This window comes from Anomaloglossus baeobatrachus, chromosome 6 (assembly GCF_048569485.1).
Source record: "Anomaloglossus baeobatrachus isolate aAnoBae1 chromosome 6, aAnoBae1.hap1, whole genome shotgun sequence".
NCBI lineage: Eukaryota > Metazoa > Chordata > Amphibia > Anura > Aromobatidae > Anomaloglossus > Anomaloglossus baeobatrachus.
Window position 1 is genome coordinate 176,018,424 of NC_134358.1, and position 24,382 is coordinate 176,042,805.

Consider the following 24,382-nt stretch of genomic DNA (forward strand, 5'->3'; position numbering starts at 1 on the left):
AACCCTTCGGCTATGTGCACTCGGAGTTTTGTGAGGAGTTTTGAGTAGAAACTCTCTTCAAATCTTCCTTCAAATCTCAAAACTCTTCAAAAACATTGAGTTTCTGCTTCAAAAACTGCAAAAGACTGCGTGCACATAACCTTAGGTTCTATGTTTAGGTTGTTAATGGTGTTTTTGAAGGCAATGTTTCATAAACAGAAGTTTTCTGTACAGACAAGACTAAAGGAGGAATTTACTTTTTCCCTACATCAGTTTGGCATAGATAAGATGTAAACTAGAGTGCATGCCTTATTTGTGCAATCATTTGCAACGTTTTGTTTTTTTATGTTGTTCACACTACTTTTCTAAAAAGTTGGCATATCCTGGTAGAAAAGGGCATGGAGACTCGTGGCCCTTTAGATTTCGATAATTTTCCTCATAAAGATTTGATTTTCTAGTGCACGGAATTCCAGATATTGGAAAAAAATTTTTTTAATTAACAAAACCTAAAATAAAAACAATGACTAGATTGCCTACAATAAATAAATAGCAATAGTACTGCATGTAAATAACACTGGGTCCTTAGTAAACACTATTTGCTCAAAATAGCATAAAAGCCATCACACCACGACAAAGTGCACCCCGATCAGGATGGTCCCTAACTTTAGTATCTCACCTCACTAAGTGCCAGAAGGCCTCAAAAGTAGACGGGGGCAGAGCTGGACTGTTTTACACTTACGCATGGAAAGCTTAACACTGGAAGTCCCAGAAATTTCGAGCTTCCCCCTGAAGTCCTGAAAGAGGGTCAAATGACCCTTAGTCCAAACTGACCTAACTAACTAGAAACTAAATGGCTAAACTCATTGGAAAACAACAACCTCCTGTGGTGCGACAGTAATGGCCTTAATTACAGAACAAAAGACGGTGATTATAGGATGTTAGCTAAAATCCTTCAGGTCATTCGACTGGTCTCTGGGTTCCAAAGGTAGAAATTTTAAATGACCCATCTCTGGGACTTCTAGTGTTAAATAGACAAGATCCACAACCCAAGAAGGAGTGGCTTTTCCCTCAACCTTACCAATAAGTAAATTAATAAAAATAACATAGGGTGCTTAGTTGACAGTTATTGTAAGATCTACTCATTGTTTTTATTCTAGGTTTTATAGGTAATGGCCACAGTGTGAATGTGCACCTGTACCTTGCACTTAGACAGACAGTAACACTTGCTCAAGTTTTTGCTTTTTTTCCTTAAAGGGAATCCATCACCAGATTTGGTTACTATAAGCTGCGGCCACCACACGTGAGCCCTTGTATACGGCATTCTAGAATACGGTATATAAGAGCCCAGGCCTCTCTATGTAATGTAAAAACACTTTTATAGTATCACCTGGGGGGCGGTCCAGTCCGATGGGTGTCGCTCCTCTCCGGTCCGGCGCCTCCTCTCTGCGACGATCGCTCTCATCCTTATTCTGAGGCCCGTCTGCATTACACATGCTACGTCATCCACACTAACTAGCATTGAGGTCCTGCACAGGCACACTTTGATCTGCCCTTTTAAAGGCAGATCAAATTATTGTAGTGCACATGCACAGGTGGTCTTTAACCTTTCCTTGTGCCCGTGCATTACAGTACTTTGATCTGCCCTCAGCCGGACATATCAATGTGCGCCTAAGCAGGACCACAATGTTGGCCTGTGTGGATGAGGTAGACACGTCATCCACACTGGGCTGGATAAAAGGAGGACAGAGATCACTGCAGAGAGGAGGTGCAGGACTGGAGAGCAGCGACGCCCATCGGACTGGAGCAATCAATAGGTGAGTATTATAAAAGTGTTTTTTACACTATACACAGGGGCCTGGGCTCTTATATATAGTATTCTGAAATGCTGTATATAAGAGTTCAGTGGTGGTGGTCGCAGCTTATAGTCGCCAAATCTGGTGACAGGTTCCCTTTAAAAGGAGTCCATCAACTCAAAAAGAATGCACTGTACCAGTAACATGTACAGTGCTAATATGGTTGTACCACAACACTGTATAGTTCATTTTGGGAGTGATGGACTTCCTTTAAAAAAGGTTTATAAAATATGTAAAATGATATATAGTCTCCTATTTGACGTCTCCTTTTTGGAGTCCACTCCTTGGTATTAAAAATTCATAAAAAGCTAAATATGAAAACCCAGCCCATATGAGGATGGTTCTTCATCCACTAGATGTAGGAAGAATATTCATTCCACCAAGAGGAAGCGAACATTTTGCAAATCTTTAGAAATTGAATTATCCTTTGAATAATTTTGTTTGGAGCTGCATTCGTTCGTGACTAAACAACATGTTTATCTTGTTACTTATGCGCCTGTTTTATGTGTTTACATTGAGAGTAGAATGACTTGTTTTTACTCTAAAACTACTTGTATGTTGTTATCCGTGTATTCTGACTACAGCGTTCACCTATTGACCCTCATTGTGGCTGCACCTATAATGTTTTCCAGCAGTACCGCCAACGCTGTATACCTAATGTAAGACCTTGAATATCCTTTGTGTTGTAGCTTTTAGTTACCATTTCTGAAGTGATCCATACAAATAGTAAAGTACTAATACTGAAAACAAAAAGATATATAAGGACACCATCAGAGATTCTTTCATTTCTGCCTTATAAAGTGTATTACTGGTGCACGTTTTTGAGCTCATTATTGGCGTCTGCTTTAGTGGACATTATGTCAAACAACTTTATAATGTTTTATGAATAATACCATCTGAGAGTGAGACACTTAGAGTACTCTGCTATTAAGTTAGAAGAGCAAGAACTGAATATTTGACTTGGCACAAAAAATCAGCTAAGCCTTGCCAAAAGGGGGTAAGCTTATATATAAGAACTCTGCACAATAGCACTGCGCCATTTTCCTTTGGTTTAGTAATATACTAAAGGCCGCTTTACACGCTGCGATATCGGTATCGATATCGCTAGCATGGGTACCCGCCCCCATCTGTTGTGCGACACAGGCAAATCGCTGCCCGTTCCGCACAACATCGCCCAGACCCGTCACACGTACTTACCTGTCCGGCGACATCGCTGTGACCGGCGAACCGCCTCCTTTCTAAGGGGGCGGTTCGTTCAGTGTCACAGCAACGTCACAGCAGCGTCACTGAACCGCCGCCCAATAGAAGCGGAGGGGTGGAGATGAGCAGGACGTAACATTCCGCCCACCTTCTTCCTTCGCATTGCGGCCGGGAGGCAGGTAAGGAGAGCTTCCTCGTTCCTGCAGCGTCACACGGAGCAATGTGTGCTGCTGCAGGAATGAGGAACAACATCGTTACTGCTGCAGTAACGATAATTGAGAATGGACCCCCATGTCACCGATGAGCGATTTTGCACGTTTTTGCGACGATGCAAAATCGGTCATAGGTGTCACACGCAACAGCATCGCTAATGCGGCCGGATGTGCCTCACAAATTCCGTGACCCCAACGACTTCGCATTAGCGATATCGTAGCGTGTAAAGCCCCCTTAAGATTTTGTACCAAGAAAATTCTCTTTGTATAGATTATATTTTTCACTAAACTTGAAACCCAAACATCAAGGTATTTGAACTTTTTGATGTTTTATTTTGTCCAGTAGATATCATCATCAAAAAATAACGCATAACACACACCAAAGCTATTGGGTGATGGACACGTTACACCCTCTGGAGCTTTTCTGAAATCCCATTATAAATCTATAGGCATCATTATCGAGTTGGTTCCCACTATGCAGATAACAGCCCTCACACTGTAGGAATTTTTGCCCATTCACCCAGAAGAGTATTTGTGAGGTCATCCATTGATATTGGATGAGAGGCCTTAGCTCACAATATCTCTTGTAGTTCCCAATGGTGTGTAATGGGCTTGAGATCAGGGCTCTTTGAGGCCAGTTAACTTCTTCAACATCAAATTCACGCAACCATGCCTTTATGGATCTTTCTTTGTGCACTGCAGCACAATCATAGTGGAACAGAAAGGGGCGTTCCCCAAGCTGTTTCCGCAGAAGCATACAGTTTTCCAAAACGTCTTGGTATGTAATCAGGAAGGTAGCATTCTCCTGGCATTCACCAAGCACGACTTATCCATCAGACTGCCAGATTGACCAGTGTGATTCATCACTTCACACATCTCATTCACATTGCTCTAGATTCCAGTGGCCACTTGTAGTTATTTGGCCATGGAAAACCAAGCCAAGAAGCTCCCAGGGCACAATTTTTATTGTTATATCAATGCCAGTGTAGGTTATGGAGTCAGCAAAGCCTTAGTAACTTGAATGCATTATGCGCCTTCACACTTAGTGACCTCAATTTCTAATTTTACGTGGCCGGTTTCTTCCTTGGTAAGTTTTTGTTGTTCCTAAATGTTTCTACTCTTCAATAGAATCACACAGTTAATAGTGGAATATTTAGGAGAGAAGAAATTTGACAAACTGACTTGTTGCAATAGTGGCGTTCTATTACTGTACCATGCTCGAATTTAGTGAGCTTCTTAGACTTTTTTAGGGGGGCCCATTGTTTCACAAAAATTAGTAAAGGTAGACTACATGGTGAGGGACTAGATGTTATGCAGCTGTTGAAATCAAAGTAAGTGAAAAACTTGCATTCATTGATTAAGAGGTGTTTCCATATGTTTTATGTGCCATACAAATTGATATGGGATGCTTGGGAAAATGCAGCCCTTTTTGATACCTTCCCTTCTGAAACTCAGTAATGATAACCTATGAAAGACTTTTCCCTACAATAGAAATACATTGTTAACAATGGACAATAATAATGAAGAAGTTGTGTAGGCGATATAGTGACAAGGCCCTCAATTTTTAACTTGTTAAATCCCGCGGTCAAACTCTGCATGTGCCGGCATGAGGGTGGACCATTTTGGAACGTGATATATGGGCGCTGATGGGTTTTTATGACAGACAGAGGTCTGCGGAAAAATGCACTAAAAATCAATGTAATCTGCACGTCACTTTACTACTAAAGTTTTACCAAGGATACGTAGCAGGAAGTATGCAAAGCAAAGCAAAAAATATAAATAAGAAACAAAAAAGCAGTCAAAAAAATGTGATAAAAATGCATGTAAAATAACGCACTAAAAACGCAATAAAAAATGTAGCTAATAGGTGCAGAAATGCTGCAGAAACTCTCCAACATCAAAAATGCGCCAAATACTTGGGAACTTAATGTCAGGCTTAATGCTGCAGGAAAATTCATATAGTTGATCCATAGATTTGCTGAAATATTATTAGGTGGTTTCTTTTAAATACTGAGTTAACGTTGCATAACATTCATTTGATAATACATAACATAAGTTTATAAAATAAAATACAAAATAAGCACAAATTAACACGACTAAGTGAGCAACAGACTGGTAAAGAAGCAAAGAGGATCCTGCCTGCTAAGGTTTCTGATCTACTGGATGAGAAAATGAGACAGTAGGGGAGGGTAGAAGCTGCTCAGTGCTCACATGACAGTATTGCGGCAGCAGGGTTATCACGGTTTGAAAAGTTTGCAAAACAGAAGAGTTTTCCCAGCATCATTTGAAAGTTTCAAAAGTGGAAGAGAACATGATTGGTTGGGGTGGTGATGTGAGTTCCAGAGTTCGGGGGTCAAATGACTGTAGATTCTCTCATCCGAGAGAATCGGGTCGATTATACTAAAGATACTCCGATCAGAGTTTGATCAGTGTGTCATCAAAGTGAGATCTCATTCTCTCAGATGAGAGACTCAGCGCAGACTGCGAGGAGAAGATAGAGGACAACATTTCTCTATCATCTCCATTGTGTGAGTCCTTGAAAATCATCTGACTGCAATCCGATGCACGTGTAGACCTGCTTGGGTGAGTCTCTTCCGATTGATGTGTCAAATAGCAGCATGCTGTGATTTTTTTTCTCATGCTGATTTAGCATATTTAAAAAAACATTGACCAGCACTGTCTCATTGAATACCATAGATCTGAGTGCTATCCGATAAAAAAAATCAGATAGGGATAGCACTTGTCCAAATAATATGGTGGTGTGATCAAGTCCTATAAGGAATGCACAGATTGTGTGAGCAGCAAAGAGAACAGTAAAGAATGAAGCCTTGTATGGACCTGTATATGCTTTCTAACTGCACAAACACCTTCATAAAGGTCTATCTTAGATCCCACACCCATATTACATATTGACAAATAATATTGTAATGCTTACTTTTCTAATTATACACCATCAATATGTTGTTGTAAGTACTTTCTATTCTGAAAAACCATTAATAATATAATTATAGCTCAAGTGGAGAGCAACAAAAGGGAACAAGCCTCTTCAATGAGCACCTCTCTACTCAACTCGAAGGAGGTGTTCAGCCTATTTATAGAAAGTAGAAGAACCTCATTGTGTGGTTCAATATAAAGTGTATGAAATGTACACAGACCACACGTGACCTGATTTAACCTGCAGTTGTTATTATTAGTGATGAGCGAGTACTAAAAAGCTCGGGTGCTCGAGGCTCGGGCCGAGCATCCCAAGATACTCGTGTACTCGGCACGAGCACCGTGCCCAATGTTATCCTATGGGAGACCCGAGTATTTTTATGAAATGACCCCTGGCAGCATGTAGAAACCCTAAAAATGTCACAAAAGTCTCAGAAGAGTGCTCAAATGACATGGCAACAGCATGGGGAAGATCCCTTGAAGCATTTATCACTCAAAAGTCACAGCTGTGAACAATTTTGTCCGCGTTTTACGCCATTTTTACGGACTCACCAGAAAACCTTTCAAAATGACACCAAAATGAATTTTCATGGCGGAAATGTTAAGGGCACATACCCAATAGTGAGATAGAGCTGGTGTATGTTACTTTTGGAGATTACATGAAAGATTTTACATGAAAACATTGTGTGGCACTTCGATGTCCCTGAGAAGAGACGTACATGAAGGCCTCTTGAGTCTAATGTGCCCATTTTGAGGAAGTGGGTCTATTGTAGTATAGCCCTTTGGCAGGGCAGCCAAAAATTGGGAGGCTCCACATTGTCCCTGGATAGAGACGTACATGAGGGCCTGTAAACCTGAAGTGTCCATTGTCAGGAAGTGGGTCTATTGTAGTATAGCCCTTAGGCAGGGCAGACAAAAATTGGGAGGCTCCACATTGTCCCTGGATAGTGTTAGGGCCAGGTGGACGGGCAGACCCAGGTGGATCCACTGGGCCGAACTCCTTGATGAAGGCAAGGGGTCCAGTAGCCGGAGCACTACGGGTAGCAGGACAGTCCGTGCACAAGAGTGGAATGGAGAAGTCCCTGGGACCACGGAGTCACTGATGGTAGTCTGGGTGACGGAGCTCAGGTTCGGAGGCCGAGATGTTGTCAGGCAGGGTCCGGAACCGATGGAGTGAGAGGACGGGTCACCACAGGGATCAGAGATGGAACGGACTGACGGGATGGCAGATAGTCAGCGTTCGGGAATCGGCAGGACCGGATGGCGAGGCAGGAGCGGCTCTAGAAGAGAGATAGGTAAGTATGGCACAGAGACACAAGGAGACCTGACTCCTAGCTTAGGAAACACGAAGAACAGGCCCCACCCACTTGGACACTAAACCCCTTTATACCCTGTACCTGTGTGCTCAATTTCCTGTCAGTGGATGCTGGCCCTTTAAGAAAGGGTCAATGACCGCGCGCGCGCCCTAATGCGCATGCGTGAGGCCCGGGTGCCAGAAGCCAGGGCAGGGAGCGGTAAGCAGGAAGCAGGAGAGCCGGGCTGGGGCTGAATAGCCGACGGGCGCCGGGAGCGGGGACCGGGCCACCTGGAGACCGCAGGCAATGGAGGCTGGAGACCGTGGAGAGAAGCAGGGAAGCCGGGGAGCGTGGCAGGTGAGCCGGGGAGCAGAGCAGGGGACCCGGAGAGCGTGACAGTACCCCCCCCACGTCCCCCTCCCCGCAACCGGGACAGGAAGGCACGGATCAGAGGAGTACCCACATTCTCCCGGGGCTCCCAGGATCTATCCTCAGGACCATACCCTGCCCAGTCTACCAGGAAGAACTGTCGGCCCCGTACGGTTTTCATGGCCACGATATCCCTTACCGCATAGATGTCATCATCGGCAATAGGAGGAGGAGCCGAACTGGCAGCAGCGGAGAAGGGACCAAGGACAACCGGCTTGAGCAGGGAGACGTGGAAGGAGTTGGGTATCCTCATCGTGGCCGGGAGCTGCAGCTTGTAGGAGACCTCATTGATCTTGCTGAGGACTTTAAACGGCCCGATGTAGCGAGGACCCAGTTTGTAGGATGGTAGCTTCAATCGGACGTACTTGGAAGCAAGCCAGATGAGATCTCCTGGAGAGAAACACGGAGGGTCCAGATGCCTCTTGTCTGTGTGTCTCTTCATCCGCAGGGAAGCACGTCCAAGGGACGCCTTGACAGAGTCCCAAATCGTTGCAAAGTCACGGGCTACAGCATCAGCAGCAGGGACATCCGAGGAAGAGGATACAGGTAATGGGACGGAAGGCTGAAGTCCATAAACGACATGGAAGGGAGAGCTGGAGGAGGACTCACTGACGTGGTGGTTATGGGAGAATTCAGCCCAAGGAAGAAGCGTGGACCAGTCGTCATGATGGGCGTTGACGTAGTGACGTAAGAAGGAGGTCAAGATCTGATTGACTCGTTCCACTTGGCCATTCGACTGAGGATGGTAGGCTGAAGAAAAGTCCAGAGTCACTCCCAGATGTTTGCAGAGGGCCCTCCAGAAGCGGGAGGTGAACTGAGTTCCTCTGTCGGACACAATGTGTGATGGAAAGCCATGCAAGCGGAAGATGTGTTGTATATAGGCGTCAGCGAGTTCCTGGGCAGAGGGCAGTCCAGCCATAGGGACGAAATGAGCCATTTTGGAGAACCGATCCACCACGACCCATATGACTGTGTGTCCGGAGGACAGGGGCAAGTCCGTAATAAAGTCCATCGCGATGTGTTGCCACGGAACTGAGGGTATAGGCAGAGGCAGAAGACGGCCATATGGCAGATGTTTGGGCGTCTTGTTCCTGGCACAAGAGGAGCAGGCTGAGACAAAAGAAGCGATGTCTGTGCGAAGGGATGGCCACCAGTAATGACGTACAATCGTACTCCATGTTCTCTTCTGATCAGCATGGCCGGCTGTTTTCGAGGCATGGCCCCAGTGCAACACTTTTTGCCTGTCAGTCTCAGAGACATAGGTCTTCCCGGGCGGTATCTGGGCCAGGGTGACAGGGGCCACCGGAATGATTTTACTAGGGCAGATGATGGGCTGGGATGTCTCCTCCTCCTGTTCCATGGGCAGGAATGACCTGGACAAGGCATCTGCGCGTACATTCTTGTCCGCAGGTCGGAAATGGAGCTGGAAGTCGAACCTGGCAAAGAACAAGGACCACCTGGTTTGCCGTGGGTTCAGTCGCTGAGCGGACCGCAGGTATTCCAGGTTCTTGTGGTCCGTGTAAATGATCACGGGGTACACTGCTCCCTCTAGAAGGTAGCGCCATTCCTCCAGAGCCAGTTTGACTGCCAATAGCTCTCGGTCACCGATGGTGTAGTTGCGTTCAGGCGCTGAGAAGCTCTTGGAGAAGAAACCGCAAGTCACCATCTTCCCGGAGGAGGACTTCTGCATGAGCACTGCTCCGGCTCCCGAGGAGGAGGCATCCACCTCCAAGGTGAACTGTTGGTTTAACTCCGGACGGTGGAGCACAGGGGAGGAGGCAAATGCCCGCTTCAGAGAGCCAAATGCGGCGTCGGCCGCAGGTGACCAGTCCTTTGGATTAGCTCCCTTCTTGGTCAAGGCGGAGAGAGGAGCAGTCAGAGCCGAGAAGTGAGGGATGAACTGGCGGTAATAGTTTGCGAATCCTAGAAAGCGTTGGATTGCCTTCAGTCCAGAAGGAGGAGGCCAGTTGAGAATGGAAGAGACCTTCTTCAGATCCATCTGCAGTCCGGTATCGGAGATGACGTAACGCAGGAAGGGAAGAGAAGACTGCTCGAAGACACACTTCTCGTACTTGGCGTACAGACGATTTTCCCTCAGTCGTTGTAGTACCAGCTGCACGTTCTCTCTGTGGGTCTGGAGGTCCGGAGAAAAGACCAGGATGTCATCAAGATACACCACCACACAGATGTAGAGAAGGTCCCGGAACACGTCGTTCACCAATTCCTGAAAGACTGCTGGTGCGTTACACAGGCCGAAGGGCATCACACAGTATTCATAGTGCCCATCACGGGTATTGAACGCGGTCTTTCATTCGTCCCCAGAGCGGATGCGGACCAAGTTGTAGGCACCCCGAAGATCCAACTTGGTAAACACACGAGCTCCTCTAAGCTGATCAAACAATTCGGGGATGAGCGGCAAGGGGTATTTATTCTTCACGGTGATTTGGTTCAATCCCCGGTAGTCAATGCATGTGCGTAGGTCGCCCTCTTTCTTCTTAACGAAGAAGAAGCCTGCTCCAGCAGGAGAGGAGGATCTCCGAATGAATCCCCTTGCCAGGTTCTCTGTGATGTAGGTAGACATGGCCCTCGTTTCGGCAGGAGACAGCGGATATATCCGTCCTCGAGGTGGTGTAGTTCCCGGGAGCAGGTCGATGGCACAATCGTAAGGACGATGTGGCGGAAGTACCTCTGACTCCTTTTTATCAAAGACGTCCGCGAAGGACCAATAGGCCGAGGGCAGTCCCGGTAGAGACTCTGGAACCGGAGGTCGTCGGATGGGTTGAATAGTCTTCAGACAGTTCTCGTGGCAAGAGGAGCCCCACCGGGTGATTTCGCCAGTACCCCAGCTGACTGAGGGTTCGTGTGTCCGTAACCAGGGGAGTCCCAGCAGGATTTGATGGGACATGTGTGGGAGGACATAGAGAGCGATGTTCTCGGTGTGCAGGGCACCGATACGCAGTTCCACCGGCTTGGTGATCCACGAGATGGTGTCAGAGAGGGGTCTCCCATCCACAGAGGCAATCACTAGGGGTTTGTCGAGTGGAGTAACAGGCACCTGGTACTTGTTCACCGTGGCCTGCTGGATGAAATTGCCTGCTGCCCCGGAATTGAGGTATGCCTCGGCCGTGAACCGCGTCTCTCCCGTTGTCACTTGAACTGTCCACGTAACCGGGTCTGAGAGAGTCCCAGCACCTAGGGTGGCCTCTCCTACCAACCCTAGGCTTTGGAGTTTCCCGGCCTCTCTGGACAGGAGCGTAGCAGGTGTGTGCCCTCTCCGCAGTAGAAGCAGAGGCCCTTGGCGAGCCGTTCTGCTCGGCGTTGTTCAGACTGCCGCAAACGGTCGATCTGCATGGGCTCGTGGACGGAGACACCAGATGACGTTGACTGCAGTACGGCGGGCTTCTGCGGAGGAGAGGAATGCCGTATCGGACGTCTCTCACGGGACACCTCTTTGGATCGTTCCTGAAAACGAAGATCCACTCGAGTCGCTAGGGCAATCAGAGCATCCAGGGTGGACGGCACGTCACGACCAGCCAGCTCATCTTTAATTCGACCCGAGAGGCCTTCCCAGAAGGCGGCGGTTAGAGCCTCATTGTTCCACCCGAGTTCCTAAGCCAAGGTGCGAAAATGGATGGCATATTGACCCACCGTCAGAGTCCCCTGACGTAACCGGAGGAGAGATGAGGCAGACGCGGAGGCGCATCCGGGCTCGTCAAAGGTGCCACGAAATGCCTGCAGGAACTCCTGGATGTTGGTGGTCACCGGATCCTCCTTCTCCCAAGAGGGGCTCATCCAGGCCAGCGCCTCACCCTCTAGATGGGACATCATGAACGCGACCTTGGCTTGGTGGGAGGCAAACAAGTGCGGCAGCAGCTTGAAATGGAGGGAGCATTGGTTTATGAATCCCCTGCAGGTCTTGGGATCTCCGGCGTACCGGGGTGGTGAGGCCAAACGAAGTCTGGAAGCATCCGAGGAGGCTGCCACGGGAGCTGTGGCCGTGGATTGTCCAGTGGAAGCTCGAGATGCCGAAGATGTGACCGAGGCTTGCAGCGTGTTCAGGCGGGCGTCCACAGAAGACATGAAGTTCAGCATGCGGGTCTGGGTCTCACGCTGGCGTGTGAGTTCCTCCTGCAAGGCCGCTAGTGCTTGGGCGGGATCAATGGCCTGTTCTTACTGTTAGGGCCAGGTGGACGGGCAGACCCAGGAGGTGGATTCACTGGGCCGAACTCCTTGATGAAGGCAAGGGGTCCGGTAGCCGGAGCACTACGGGTAGCAGGACAGTCCGTGCACAAGAGTGGAATGGAGAAGTCCCTGGGACCATGGAGTCACTGATGGTAGTCTGGGTGACGGAGCTCAGGTTCGGAGGCCGAGATGTTGTCAGGCAGGGTCCGGAACCGATGGAGCGAGAGGACGGGTCACCACAGGGATCAGAGATGGAACGGACTGACGGGATGGCAGATAGTCAGCGTTCGGGAATCGGCAGGACCGGATGGCGAGGCAGGAGCGGCTCTAGAAGAGAGATAGGTAAGTATGGCACAGAGACACAAGGAGACCTGACTCCTAGCTTAGGAAACACGAAGAACAGGCCCCGCCCACTTGGACACTAAACCCCTTTATACCCTGTACCTGTGTGCTCAATTTCCTGTCAGTGGACGCTGGCCCTTTAAGAAAGGGTCAATGACCGCGCGCGCGCCCTAATGCGCATGCGCAAGGCCCGGGTGCCAGAAGCCAGGGCAGGGAGCGGTAAGCAGGAAGCAGGAGAGCCGGGCTGGGGCTGAGTAGCCGACGGGCGCCGGGAGCGGGGACCGGGCCGCCTGGAGACCGCAGGCAATGGAGGCTGGAGACCGGGGAGAGAAGCAGGGAAGCCGGGGAGCGTGGCAGGTGAGCTGGGGAGCAGAGCAGGGGACCCGGAGAGCGTGACAGATAGAGACGTGCATGAGGGCCTGTAAACCTGAAGTGTCCATTGTCAGGAAGTGGGTCTATTGTAGTATAGCCCTTAGGCAGGGCAGCCAAAAATTGGGAGGCTCCACATTGTCCCTGGATAGAGACGTGCATGAGGGCCTGTAAACCTGAAGTGTCCATTGTCAGGAAGTGGGTCTATTGTAGTATAGCCCTTAGGCAGGGCAGCCAAAAATTGGGAGGCTCCACATTGTCCCTGGATAGAGACGTGCATGAGGGCCTCAAAACATTGTTCCCATTGCAAAGGAGCGGGTCTCCTGTCATTGTAATGTCCATTCTGAAAGAATGGGCGAAAAAATTTACCACTGGGGGTATACCTGAAACAAAGGCCTAACTATTGTAACGGTCATCATGGTGGCGCATGAGGAGAAGGAGGAGCAGTCCAGCGATTATCCAAAGTCCAGAAGTGTGTACCCATGGGTGAGTGGAGGTACATGGCAAATTCCCGTTACAAACTTTACATTCCGCTCTCATTTGCTGGTGGTGTGGTGAAGTCTGGCCCAATCCAACCCTTGTTCATCTTGATCAGAGTCAGCCTGTCAGCATTTTAAGTTGACAGGCGGGTGCGTTTATCTGTAATGATTCCACCTGCGGCACTAAAAACACGCTCTAACAAAACGCTAGCGGCAGGGCAGGCCAGGACTTCCAAGGCGTAGAGAGCCAATTCATGCCACGTGTCCACCTTGGATACCCAATAATTGTAAGGCACAGAGGAATGTCGGAGTACAGTTGTTCGATCTGCAAGGAACTCCTTGAGCATCTGGGCAAACTTAGGATTTCTTGTGGCACTACCCCGCACCTCAGGGGCTGTGGTACGTGAGGGGCTGAGAAAACTGTCCCACATCTTAAAGACTGTTCCCCTACCTCTGGCGGATTGGACTTGTGCCCCTCTCGGCTGTATGCCTTGGTTGTCCACTGATTCCTGACCTATGCCGCTAGCGTTTTGTGAGGGGAATGCTTTGCCTACTTCCGTGACTATGGCCTTCCGGAACTGCTGCATTTTGGCTGACCTCTCCGCCTCGGGAATGAGAGACATAAAGTTCTCCTTGTAGCGTGGGTCTAACAGTGTTACCAACCAGTAATGATTGTTGGCCAAGATGTTCTTAACGCGAGGGTCACGAGACAGGCAGCTTACCATAAAGTCAGCCATGTGCGCCAGACTCTTAACAGCCAGTACTTCAGTATCCTGACTAACACGATGACTGAACATGCTGTTCTCCTCCTCCTCCTCCTTCTCCTCATCTACCCTGTCCTCTGGCCAACCACGCTGAACCGAGGATATGACTGGTGTGCATGTCATATCCTCAATTTGGCCGGAGAGTTGCTCCATGTCTTCATCCTACTCGTCATAGTCCTCCACTGCACGTTGTGATGAGACGAGGCTGGGCTGTGTGTTATCACCCACACCCACTACTGTTTCTTGCTCCAACTCATCGCGCTCCGCCTGCAATGCATCATGTTTGTTTTTGAGCAGAGACCATTTTAGAAGGCAGAGAAGCGGTATGGTGATGCTAATAATGGCGTCATCACCACTCACCATCTTGGTGGAGTCCTCAAAGTTTTGGAGGATGGTACATAGGTCGGACATCCATCTCCACTCCTCAGGTGTTATGTGTGGAGTTTGACCCATTTCCCGACGGCTTAGGTGATGCAGGTATTCAACAACTGCCCTCTTCTGCTCACATATCCTGACCAACATGTGCAGAGTTGAATTCCAACACGTGGGGACATCACACAGCAGTCTGTGAGCCGGAAGATGCAAACGGCGCTGAAAGCCGGCAAGGCCGGCTGAAGCAGTAGGTGACTTTCGAAAATGTGCAGACAGGCGGCGAACTTTTACCAGCAGATCAGACAGCTCTGGGTATGACTTTAGAAACCGCTGAACCACGAGGTTGAGCACATGGGCCACGCATGGAACATGTGTCAGTTGGCCTCGCCTCAAAGCCGCCACCAGGTTCCGGCCATTGTCACACACGACCTTTTCTGGCTTTAGGTTCAGAGGTGTGAGCCAGTGATCTGCCTGCTGTTTCAGAGCTGTCCACACCTCTTCTGCATTGTGGGGTTTGTCACCTATGCAGATTAGCTTCAGCACAGCCTGTTGCCGCTTCGCCGAGGCAGTGCTGCAGTGCTTCCAGCTTGGGACTGGTGTGGAGGGTAAAGTGGATGAGGATGCGCAGGAGGAGGAGGAGGCTGAAGAGCATGACATTCCGGAGCTGTAGAGTGTGGGTGAAACCCTGACTGAGGTAGGCCCTGCAAACCTTGGTGTGGGAAGGACGTGTTCCGTCCCTCGCTCAGACTGGGTCCAAGCTTCCACAATATTAACCCAGTGTGCCGTCAACGAGATGTAGCGGCCTTGCCCACAAGCACTTGTCCACGTGTCTGTGGTTAGGTGGACTTTGAGTGAAACAGCGTTGTTCAGGGCACGTGTGATGTTTTGTGACACGTGGTTATGCAATGCGGGGACGGCACACCGGGAGAAATAGTGGCGGCTGGGGACCGAGTAACGTGGGACAGCTGCCGCCATGAGGTCGCGGAATGCTTCTGTCTCCACCAGCCTAAAAGGCAACATTTCCAGCGCAAGCAGTCGCGAAATGTTAGCATTTAGAACTGTGGCATGTGGGGCGTTGGCAGTGTATTTGCGCCTGCGTTCAAAGGTTTGCTGAATGGATAACTGAACGCTGCGTTGGGACAAGGACGTGCTTGATGATGGTGTTATTTCTGTGTAGGCAACTGCAGGTGCAGGACCGGAGGAGGCTTGTTCGCAGGCAGCATGAACAGGGGATTGGCTCGCATGCACAACAAGCGAAGACGTAGCAGTGACATCAGCAAGCACTGCTCCTCGACTCTGTTGTACTTCCCACAAAGTCGGGTGCTTGGCTGACATGTGCCTGATCATGCTGGTGGTGGTCAGGCTGCTAGTTTTGGTACCCCTGCTGATGATGGCACGGCAGGTGTTGCAAATGGCCTTTTTAGAATCATCTGGAGCCAACTTAAAAAACTGCCAGACTCGGGAAGACCTAACATTTGTACAGGCACCTTGTGTCGTGTTGTTGTTCCGGGGAACGATTGCCTGACTTCTGTCTGGAGCCACCACCCTGCTTCTTACTGCCTGTTGGGATGCTACGCCTCCCTCCCCCTGTGCACTGCTGTCCTCGCTCTGCATATCCTCCTGCCAGGTTGGGTCAGTTATTGGATCATCCACCACGTCGTCTTCTTCTTCCGCACCCTGCTCCTCCTCCTGACTTCCTGACAATTGTGTCTCATCATCGTCCACCCCTTGTTGAGACACGTTGCCAACTTCGTGAGAACGTGGCTGCTCAAATATTTGGGCATCTGTACATACGATCTCCTCATGACCCACTTCAACATGAGCTGGCGAGAGGCCAGAATGTGCGAATGGAAACGTGAACAGCTCTTCCGAGTGTCCAAGTGTGGGATCAGTAATGTCCAAGGACGTGTACTCAGCCTTGTGGTAGGAAGGAGGATCAGGTTCTGAAATGTACGGTGCAGTATCACGGCTACTGACACTTGACCGTGTGGAAGACAGAGTGTTTGTGGTGGTGCCAATCTGACTGGAAGCATTATCCGCTATCCAACTAACAACCTGTTGACACTGGTCTTGGTTCAAGAGCGGTATACTGCTGCAGTCCCCAAGAATTTGGGACAGGACGTGCGAGCGAGTAGATGTGGCCCTTTGTTGTGGCGAAATTAGAGCTTGCCCACGACCTCGGCCTCTGCCTGCACCACCATCACGTCCACTTCCTTGTTCGTTGCCAATGCCCTTGCGCATTTTGCAATGCTGTGCTGACGTGTATTCACTAGACTTGTGCGTTATATTCAAGTTTGTGCAAAACGCACACAAGTGCACCTGTACGCTGCCACCGACAGGCACACACGTGCGGTTTTTAAATGCAAGCACGGACGCACTAAGAACCTAACAGGTTTTTAGGAGCGACAATTACTGAGAAGTCTGACACTATCAGACACTTCTGACTGACGTGTATTATTCACTAGACTTGTGCGTTATATAATAGTTTGTGCAAAACGTGCACCTGTACGCTGCCACCGACAGGCACACATGTGCGGTTTTTAAATGCAAGCACGGATGCACTAAGAACCTAACAGGTTTTTAGGAGCGACAATTGCTGAGAAGTCTGACCCTATCAGGACTGTTTTAGACTGTGTACACCAGCCCCAGATATGATGAAGGCTGGTATACGGTCACCACTAGGAATGGCTATATACCCTGCCTGCCTGCCTGCCTGTATACTGCTACAATAGTCCTGACAAGGACTCTTCTGGTCACTAGCCTGTATTCCGACCTGGCTATACCCTGCCTGTATACAGCAACAATAGTCCTGAGAAGGACTCTGCTACTGTACTCCGACCTGGCTATACCCTGCCTGCCTGTATACAACTAGAATAGTCCTGAGAAGGACTTCTGGTCACACTGTTTGCAGCCCTGCTACGGAAATAGCTATAAAGGGCCGCAAACCTTTCCCTGAAGCAGCAACACTCTCCCTGCACTGAGTGTCTGGATGGCTGTGTGCAGAGCACAGCGCGCCCGCCGGTATAAAGGCTCGGTCACGCTGTGCAGGCAGGCCAATCACTGCAATTCCACAACTAACAGGGCTGTGGCATTGCAGTGGTCTGCCAGCCAATCCCTGCATGAGGGCTGGCTCTCAAAAGAGCGCCAACATGCAGGGATGAAGACCAGGAGTACAGCACGAGTATCGCGAGATTACTCGGTCCCCGCCGAGTAGCCCGAGTACAGTGATACTCGTGCGAGTACCGAGTAGTAACAAGCATACTCGCTCATCACTAGTTATTATAGGAGGTTATGATGATGACCATTGTTTCATTATAGGAGACCATAATGACCATTGTTTCATTGTAGGAGACCATAATGACCATTGTTTCATTATAGGAGGCCATAATGACCATTGTTTCATTATAGGAGGCCATAATGACCATTGTTTTATTATAGGAAAGCCATAATGACCATTGTTTCTTTATAGGGAGACCAAATGCCACCATTAAGGTGGTGTCACACATAGCGACGCAGCAGCGATCACGACCAGCGACCTGACCTTATCAGGATCGCTGCTGCTTCGTTACATGGTCGCTGGTGAGCTGTCAAACAGGCAGATCTCACCAGCGACCAGTGACCAGCCCCCAGCCAGCAACGACGCGTGGAAGCGTAACTAAGGTAAATATCGGGTAACCAAGGAAAGCACTTCTCTTGGTTACCCAATATTTACGTTAGTTACTAGCGTCCGCCGCTCTCACGCTGCCAGTGCCGGCTCCCTGTTCCCTACACTCCTAGCCAGAGTACACATCGGGTTAATTACCCGATGTGTACTCCAGCTACGTATGCAGGGAGCCAGCGCTAAGCGGTGTGCTTTCACGCTGCCAGTGCTGGCTCCCTGATCCCTGCACACGTAGCTGGAGTTCACAACGGGTAATTAACCCGATGTGTACTCTGGCTAGGAGTGCAGGGAACAGGGAGCCGGCACTGGTAGCATGAGAGCGGCAGACGCTAGTAACTAAGGTAAATATCGGGTAACCAAGGAAAGGGCTTCTTGGTTACCCGATGTTTACCGTGGTTACAGCTTACCGCAGGCTGCCAGACGCCGGCTCCCTGCTCGCTTCAGATCGTCGCTCTCTCGCTATCACACACAGCGATGTGTGCTTCACAGTGGGAGAGCAACGTCCAAAAAATGAAGCAGGACATTCAGCAACGACCGGCGACCTCACAGCAGGGATGCTACTTGCTGGATGTCACACACAGCGACTGCGACAGGACGTCGCTGCTACGTCACAGAAAATGGTGACTTAGCAGCGACGTCGATGTCGTCGTCGCTATGTGTGACACCACCTTTAGCGTTACTAATACAACGTGTCACTTTAAGCTGTAGCTATTGATATAGACGCACAATAATTTGTATTAGGAGCCGAAGAATGCGTGAGTCATTCTAAACCAATATATACAGTATGTAATCTATGCAACTATTAGATATCTTCATTTCTTGTTTGCATGGCTTTTTCAGATAAAATACTCAACTGGAACAAAAGCAATAGCCCTGACATGGGTTTAGCCATATCCGCGTAGCTGGCTGTCTTCCAGCTTTGCACGCCTTTTCTGCTACACTTCAGAGACAGGGGAAGAGCTGGCCCCATGCTTTCAATATGGATCAGATTAAAGTCTTGTGCTGCCAGCAAGAAGAATGATTACAAGACAAGCAATTTGATCACGAATCTGTTTCGTGCGATAGAGTTTATCATGGAATGTTTTTATGTAATTAGTATTTCATAGAGATGGAGTCAGAGGAAAAAATGTAAGTGCAACCATATGTTGTGTTGTAGGAACACATTCTGCAGTTTGTAAATTGTCGCCATTCAGTGTGTAGTGATTTATTAGGATGTGTCAACCCTGATGTTCACAGTTGTGTTGTTCTACAGGGATCTGAGCGGCACATATGGTAATATCATTCAAAATACCATAGAGTTCTTCCTCAGCCGTTAACTAATCCACCATATTTCTATGTTTACACTGGTTATTTAGCAAATCCCTTACACAAGGTCATTTTCAAATGTGTCTAAAGCCCCAATTTGTTTTCTTTCAAGTCTAAAATTATAGAAAATTAAACTTAAATGATGACGGCACTTCTACTGACTGCAAATGGAAACGGATAAAAACACAACTTAGGCCATATTCACACACTTGTGTTTTTTTCGGCAGCCAAAATCTGCTCTTGTGGCAGTTAAAAACTTACATTCAAAATGAGTGTTTTGCGAAAAGTTCACAAAAAACATCCTTTTTGGCAACATTTTTTCACTTTCTGATTGTTCTGCAAAACTGCTAAGAAAAAGTTGCCATGGTGCAGATATAAAAAATGCTGCAATTATCAAATTCAGACAAAAACAAACTAATAACAATTGTGTACATGAGATCTCTGAAATCTCATAGCTTTTGCTGGTACTGTAAAATGCAACTTTTAATTTGCTTTAAAAAACATTGCAAAAGAAAAAGCTGTAAAAATGCTGCATGTGACAATAGACTTATTCTGCTACTAGAAGGTGGCCCGATTCTACGCATCGGGTATTCTAGAATTTACGTATTGTGCAGTTAATGTATGATTTTTGTTATATATATATAGATGTTGTTGTCTGTAGTTACCAAGTGTTTGTGTAGGGCGCTGTACATGTTCTGGGTGTTGTCTGGGTGTGGCGGGGGGTGAGAGCGGTGTTGTTTGTGTGCTGCGTTGTGTGTGTTGCGTTGTTTGTGGAGCGCTGTGTGTGTGTTGCGCGGTTTGTGTGGGTGTGGGGTGTGTGTGTGTGTGTTTTGGTGGGAGGTATGTTTTGTGCAATGTGTGTGTTGTGCGGCATGTGCGTATATTCGTGTGTGCCGCGGTGTTTGTGTGTTGGGTGTCTGTGTACGGCGGTGTTTGTGGTTCCCAGTGTGTGTGTGGTGTTGTGCAGTGGGGGGAGGTGTGCACCCCCCATCGTGCTCCATCCCCCATGTTGCGCACCCCCCATCGTGCTCCATCCCCCATGCTGCGCGCTCCCCATCGTGCTCCATCCCCCATGCTGCGCACCCCCCATCGTGCTCTATCCCCTATGCTGCGCACTCCCCATCGTGCTCCATCCCCCATGCTGCGCACCCCCCATCGTGCTCCATCCCCCATGCTGCGCACCCCCCATGCTGCGCACTCCCCATCGTGCTTCATCCCCCATGCTGTGCACCCCCCATCGTGCTCTATCCCCTATGCTGCGCACTCCCCATCATGCTCCATCCCCCATACTGCGCACCCCCCATCGTGCTCCATCCCCCATGCTGCGCACCCCCCATTGTGCTCCATCCCCCATGCTGCGCACCCCCCATCGTGCTCCATCCCCCATGCTGCGCACCCCCATCGTGCTCCATCCCCCATGCTGCGCACTCCCCATCGTGCTCCATCCCCTATGCTGCACACTCCCCATCGTGCTCCATCCCCCATGCTGCGCACCCCCCATCGTGCTCCATCCCCCATGCTGCGCACCCCCCATCGTGCTCCATCCCCCTTGCTGCGCACCCCCCATCGTGTTCTATCCCCTATGCTGCGCACTGCCCATCGTGCTCCATCCCCCATGCTGCGCACCCCCCATCGTGCTCCATCCCCCATGCTGCGCACCCCCCATGCTGCGCACTCCCCATCGTGCTTCATCCCCCATGCTGTGCACCCCCCATCGTGCTCTATCCCCTATGCTGCGCACTCCCCATCATGCTCCATCCCCCATACTGCGCACCCCCCATCGTGCTCCATCCCCCATGCTGCGCACCCCCCATCGTGCTCCATCCCCCATGCTGCGCACCCCCCATCGTGCTCCATCCCCCATGCTGCGCACCCCCATCGTGCTCCATCCCCCATGCTGCGCACTCCCCATCGTGCTCCATCCCCTATGCTGCACACTCCCCATCGTGCTCCATCCCCCATGCTGCGCACCCCCCATCGTGCTCCATCCCCCATGCTGCGCACCCCCCATCGTGCTCCATCCCCCTTGCTGCGCACCCCCCATCGTGCTCTATCCCCCATGCTGCGTACCCCCCATCGTGCTCCATCCCCCATGCTGCGCACCCCCCATCGTGCTCCATCCCCCATGGTGCACACTCCTCATCGTGCTCCATGCCCCATGCTGCGCACTCCCCATCGTGCTCCATCCCCCATGCTGCGCACTCCCCATCGTGCTCCATCCCCCATGCTGCGCACCCCCCATCGTGCTCCATCCCCCATGCTGCGCACCCCCCATCGTGCTAGATCCCCCATGCTGCGCACCCCCCATCGTGCTACATCCCCCATGCTGCGCACCCCCCATTGTGCTACATCCCCCATGCTGCGCACCCCCCATCATGCTACATCCCCCATGCTGTGCACCCCCCATCGTGCTCCATCCCCCATGCTGCGCACTCCCCATCGTGCTCCATCCCCCATGCTGCGCACCCCCCATCGTGCTCCATCCCCCATGCTGCCCACCCCCTATCGTGCTACATCCCCCAAGCTGCGCACCCCCCATCGTGCTACATCCCCCATGCTGCGCACCTCCCATCGTGCTACATCCCCCATGCTGCGCACCTCCATCGTGCTCCATCCCCCATGCTGCGCACTCCCCATCGTGCTCCATCCCCCATGCTGCGCACCCCCCATCGTGCTCCATCCCCCATGCTGCGCACCCCCCATGCTGCGCACTCCCCATCGTGCTTCATCCCCCATGCTGTGCACCCCCCATCGTGCTCTATCCCCTATGCTGCGCACTCCCCATCATGCTCCATCCCCCATACTGCGCACCCCCCATCGTGCTCCATCCCCCATGCTGCGCACCCCCCATCGTGCTCCATCCCCCATGCTGCGCACCCCCCATCGTGCTCCATCCCCCATGCTGCGCACCCCCATCGTGCTCCATCCCCCATGCTGCGCACTCCCCATCGTGCTCCATCCCCTATGCTGCACACTCCCCATCGTGCTCCATCCCCCATGCTGCGCACCCCCCATCGTGCTCCATCCCCCATGCTGCGCACCCCCCATCGTGCTCCATCCCCCTTGCTGCGCACCCCCCATCGTGTTCTATCCCCTATGCTGCGCACTGCCCATCGTGCTCCATCCCCCATGCTGCGCACCCCCCATCGTGCTCCATCCCCCATGCTGCGCACCCCCCATGCTGCGCACTCCCCATCGTGCTTCATCCCCCATGCTGTGCACCCCCCATCGTGCTCTATCCCCTATGCTGCGCACTCCCCATCATGCTCCATCCCCCATACTGCGCACCCCCCATCGTGCTCCATCCCCCATGCTGCGCACCCCCCATCGTGCTCCATCCCCCATGCTGCGCACCCCCCATCGTGCTCCATCCCCCATGCTGCGCACCCCCATCGTGCTCCATCCCCCATGCTGTTCACTCCCCATCGTGCTCCATCCCCTATGCTGCACACTCCCCATCGTGCTCCATCCCCCATGCTGCGCACCCCCCATCGTGCTCCATCCCCCATGCTGCGCACCCCCCATCGTGCTCCATCCCCCTTGCTGCGCACCCCCCATCGTGCTCTATCCCCCATGCTGCGTACCCCCCATCGTGCTCCATCCCCCATGCTGCGCACCCCCCATCGTGCTCCATCCCCCATGGTGCACACTCCTCATCGTGCTCCATCCCCCATGCTGCGCACTCCCCATCGTGCTCCATCCCCCATGCTGCGCACTCCCCATCGTGCTCCATCCCCCATGCTGCGCACCCCCCATCGTGCTCCATCCCCCATGCTGCGCACCCCCCATCGTGCTAGATCCCCCATGCTGCGCACCCCCCCATCGTGCTACATCCCCCATGCTGCGCACCCCCCATTGTGCTACATCCCCCATGCTGCGCACCCCCCATCATGCTACATCCCCCATGCTGTGCACCCCCCATCGTGCTCCATCCCCCATGCTGCGCACTCCCCATCGTGCTCCATCCCCCATGCTGCGCACCCCCCATCGTGCTCCATCCCCCATGCTGCCCACCCCCTATCGTGCTACATCCCCCAAGCTGCGCACCCCCCATCGTGCTACATCCCCCATGCTGCGCACCCCCCATCGTGCTACATCCCCCATGCTGCGCACCTCCATCGTGCTCCATCCCCCATGCTGCGCACTCCCCATCGTGCTCCATCCCCCATGCTATAATAGTTCTCCTATTATACTCAGAGAGGAGTATAATAGGAGGACTATAATAGGAGGAGTAGTCCTGGGGGGAGAGGAGTATAATGCCGGCTCCCTGCACATGTGTACCGAGAGCCGGTGTACGCTGGTAACTATGATACACATCGGGTAACTAAGGGACCTGAGTTAGCCGATGTGTATAATGGTTACCAGCGTTCACCGGCTCCGTCACGATCCCAGCATCGCAAGGGTATGTGTGGCGCTGCTGGGATCGTGATGGAGCCGGTGTATGCTGGTAACTATGATACACATCGGGTAACTAAGGGACCTTAGTTACCCGACGTGTATAATGGTTACCAGCGTTCACCGGCTCCGTCACGATCCCAGCAGCGCAAGGTTATGTCTGGCAATGCGTGCGGAGGGCCGGGGCGAGCGGCCAATCCATGCGGAGGGCGGGGCCAGGCCGAGGCGAGCGACCAATCCGTGGGGGGGGGCAAGGCCGCTGGGGAGCCGGTGTACACTGGTAACTATGATACACATCGGGTAACTAAGGGACCTTAGTTACCCGATGTGTATAATGGTTACCAGCGTTCACCGGCTCCGTCACGATCCCAGCAGCGCAAGGTTATGTCTCGCGATGCGTGCAGAGGGCTGGGGCGAGCGGCCAATCCGTGCGGGGGGGGCGGGGCCAGGCCGAGGCAGCGGCCAATCAGACGCTTGTCACCGTAAGGACACAATTTTGGAGCAAGACAGACAGACAGACAGACAGACAGAATAAGGCAATTATATATATAGATTAGAACTGCAATATGATTGCAAATGTGGCTTTTACCTGTCTTCTTGTATAAGCAATA

The 24,382-nt window shown here is 51.2% G+C and overlaps 1 protein-coding gene across 1 annotated transcript in view; it reads left to right on the plus strand.

The window, feature by feature from the left end:
* Positions 1-24,382, plus strand: part of ARHGAP28 (Rho GTPase activating protein 28) — a 230,082-nt gene that overhangs the window by 40,064 nt on the left and 165,636 nt on the right. The window lies entirely within an intron of this gene.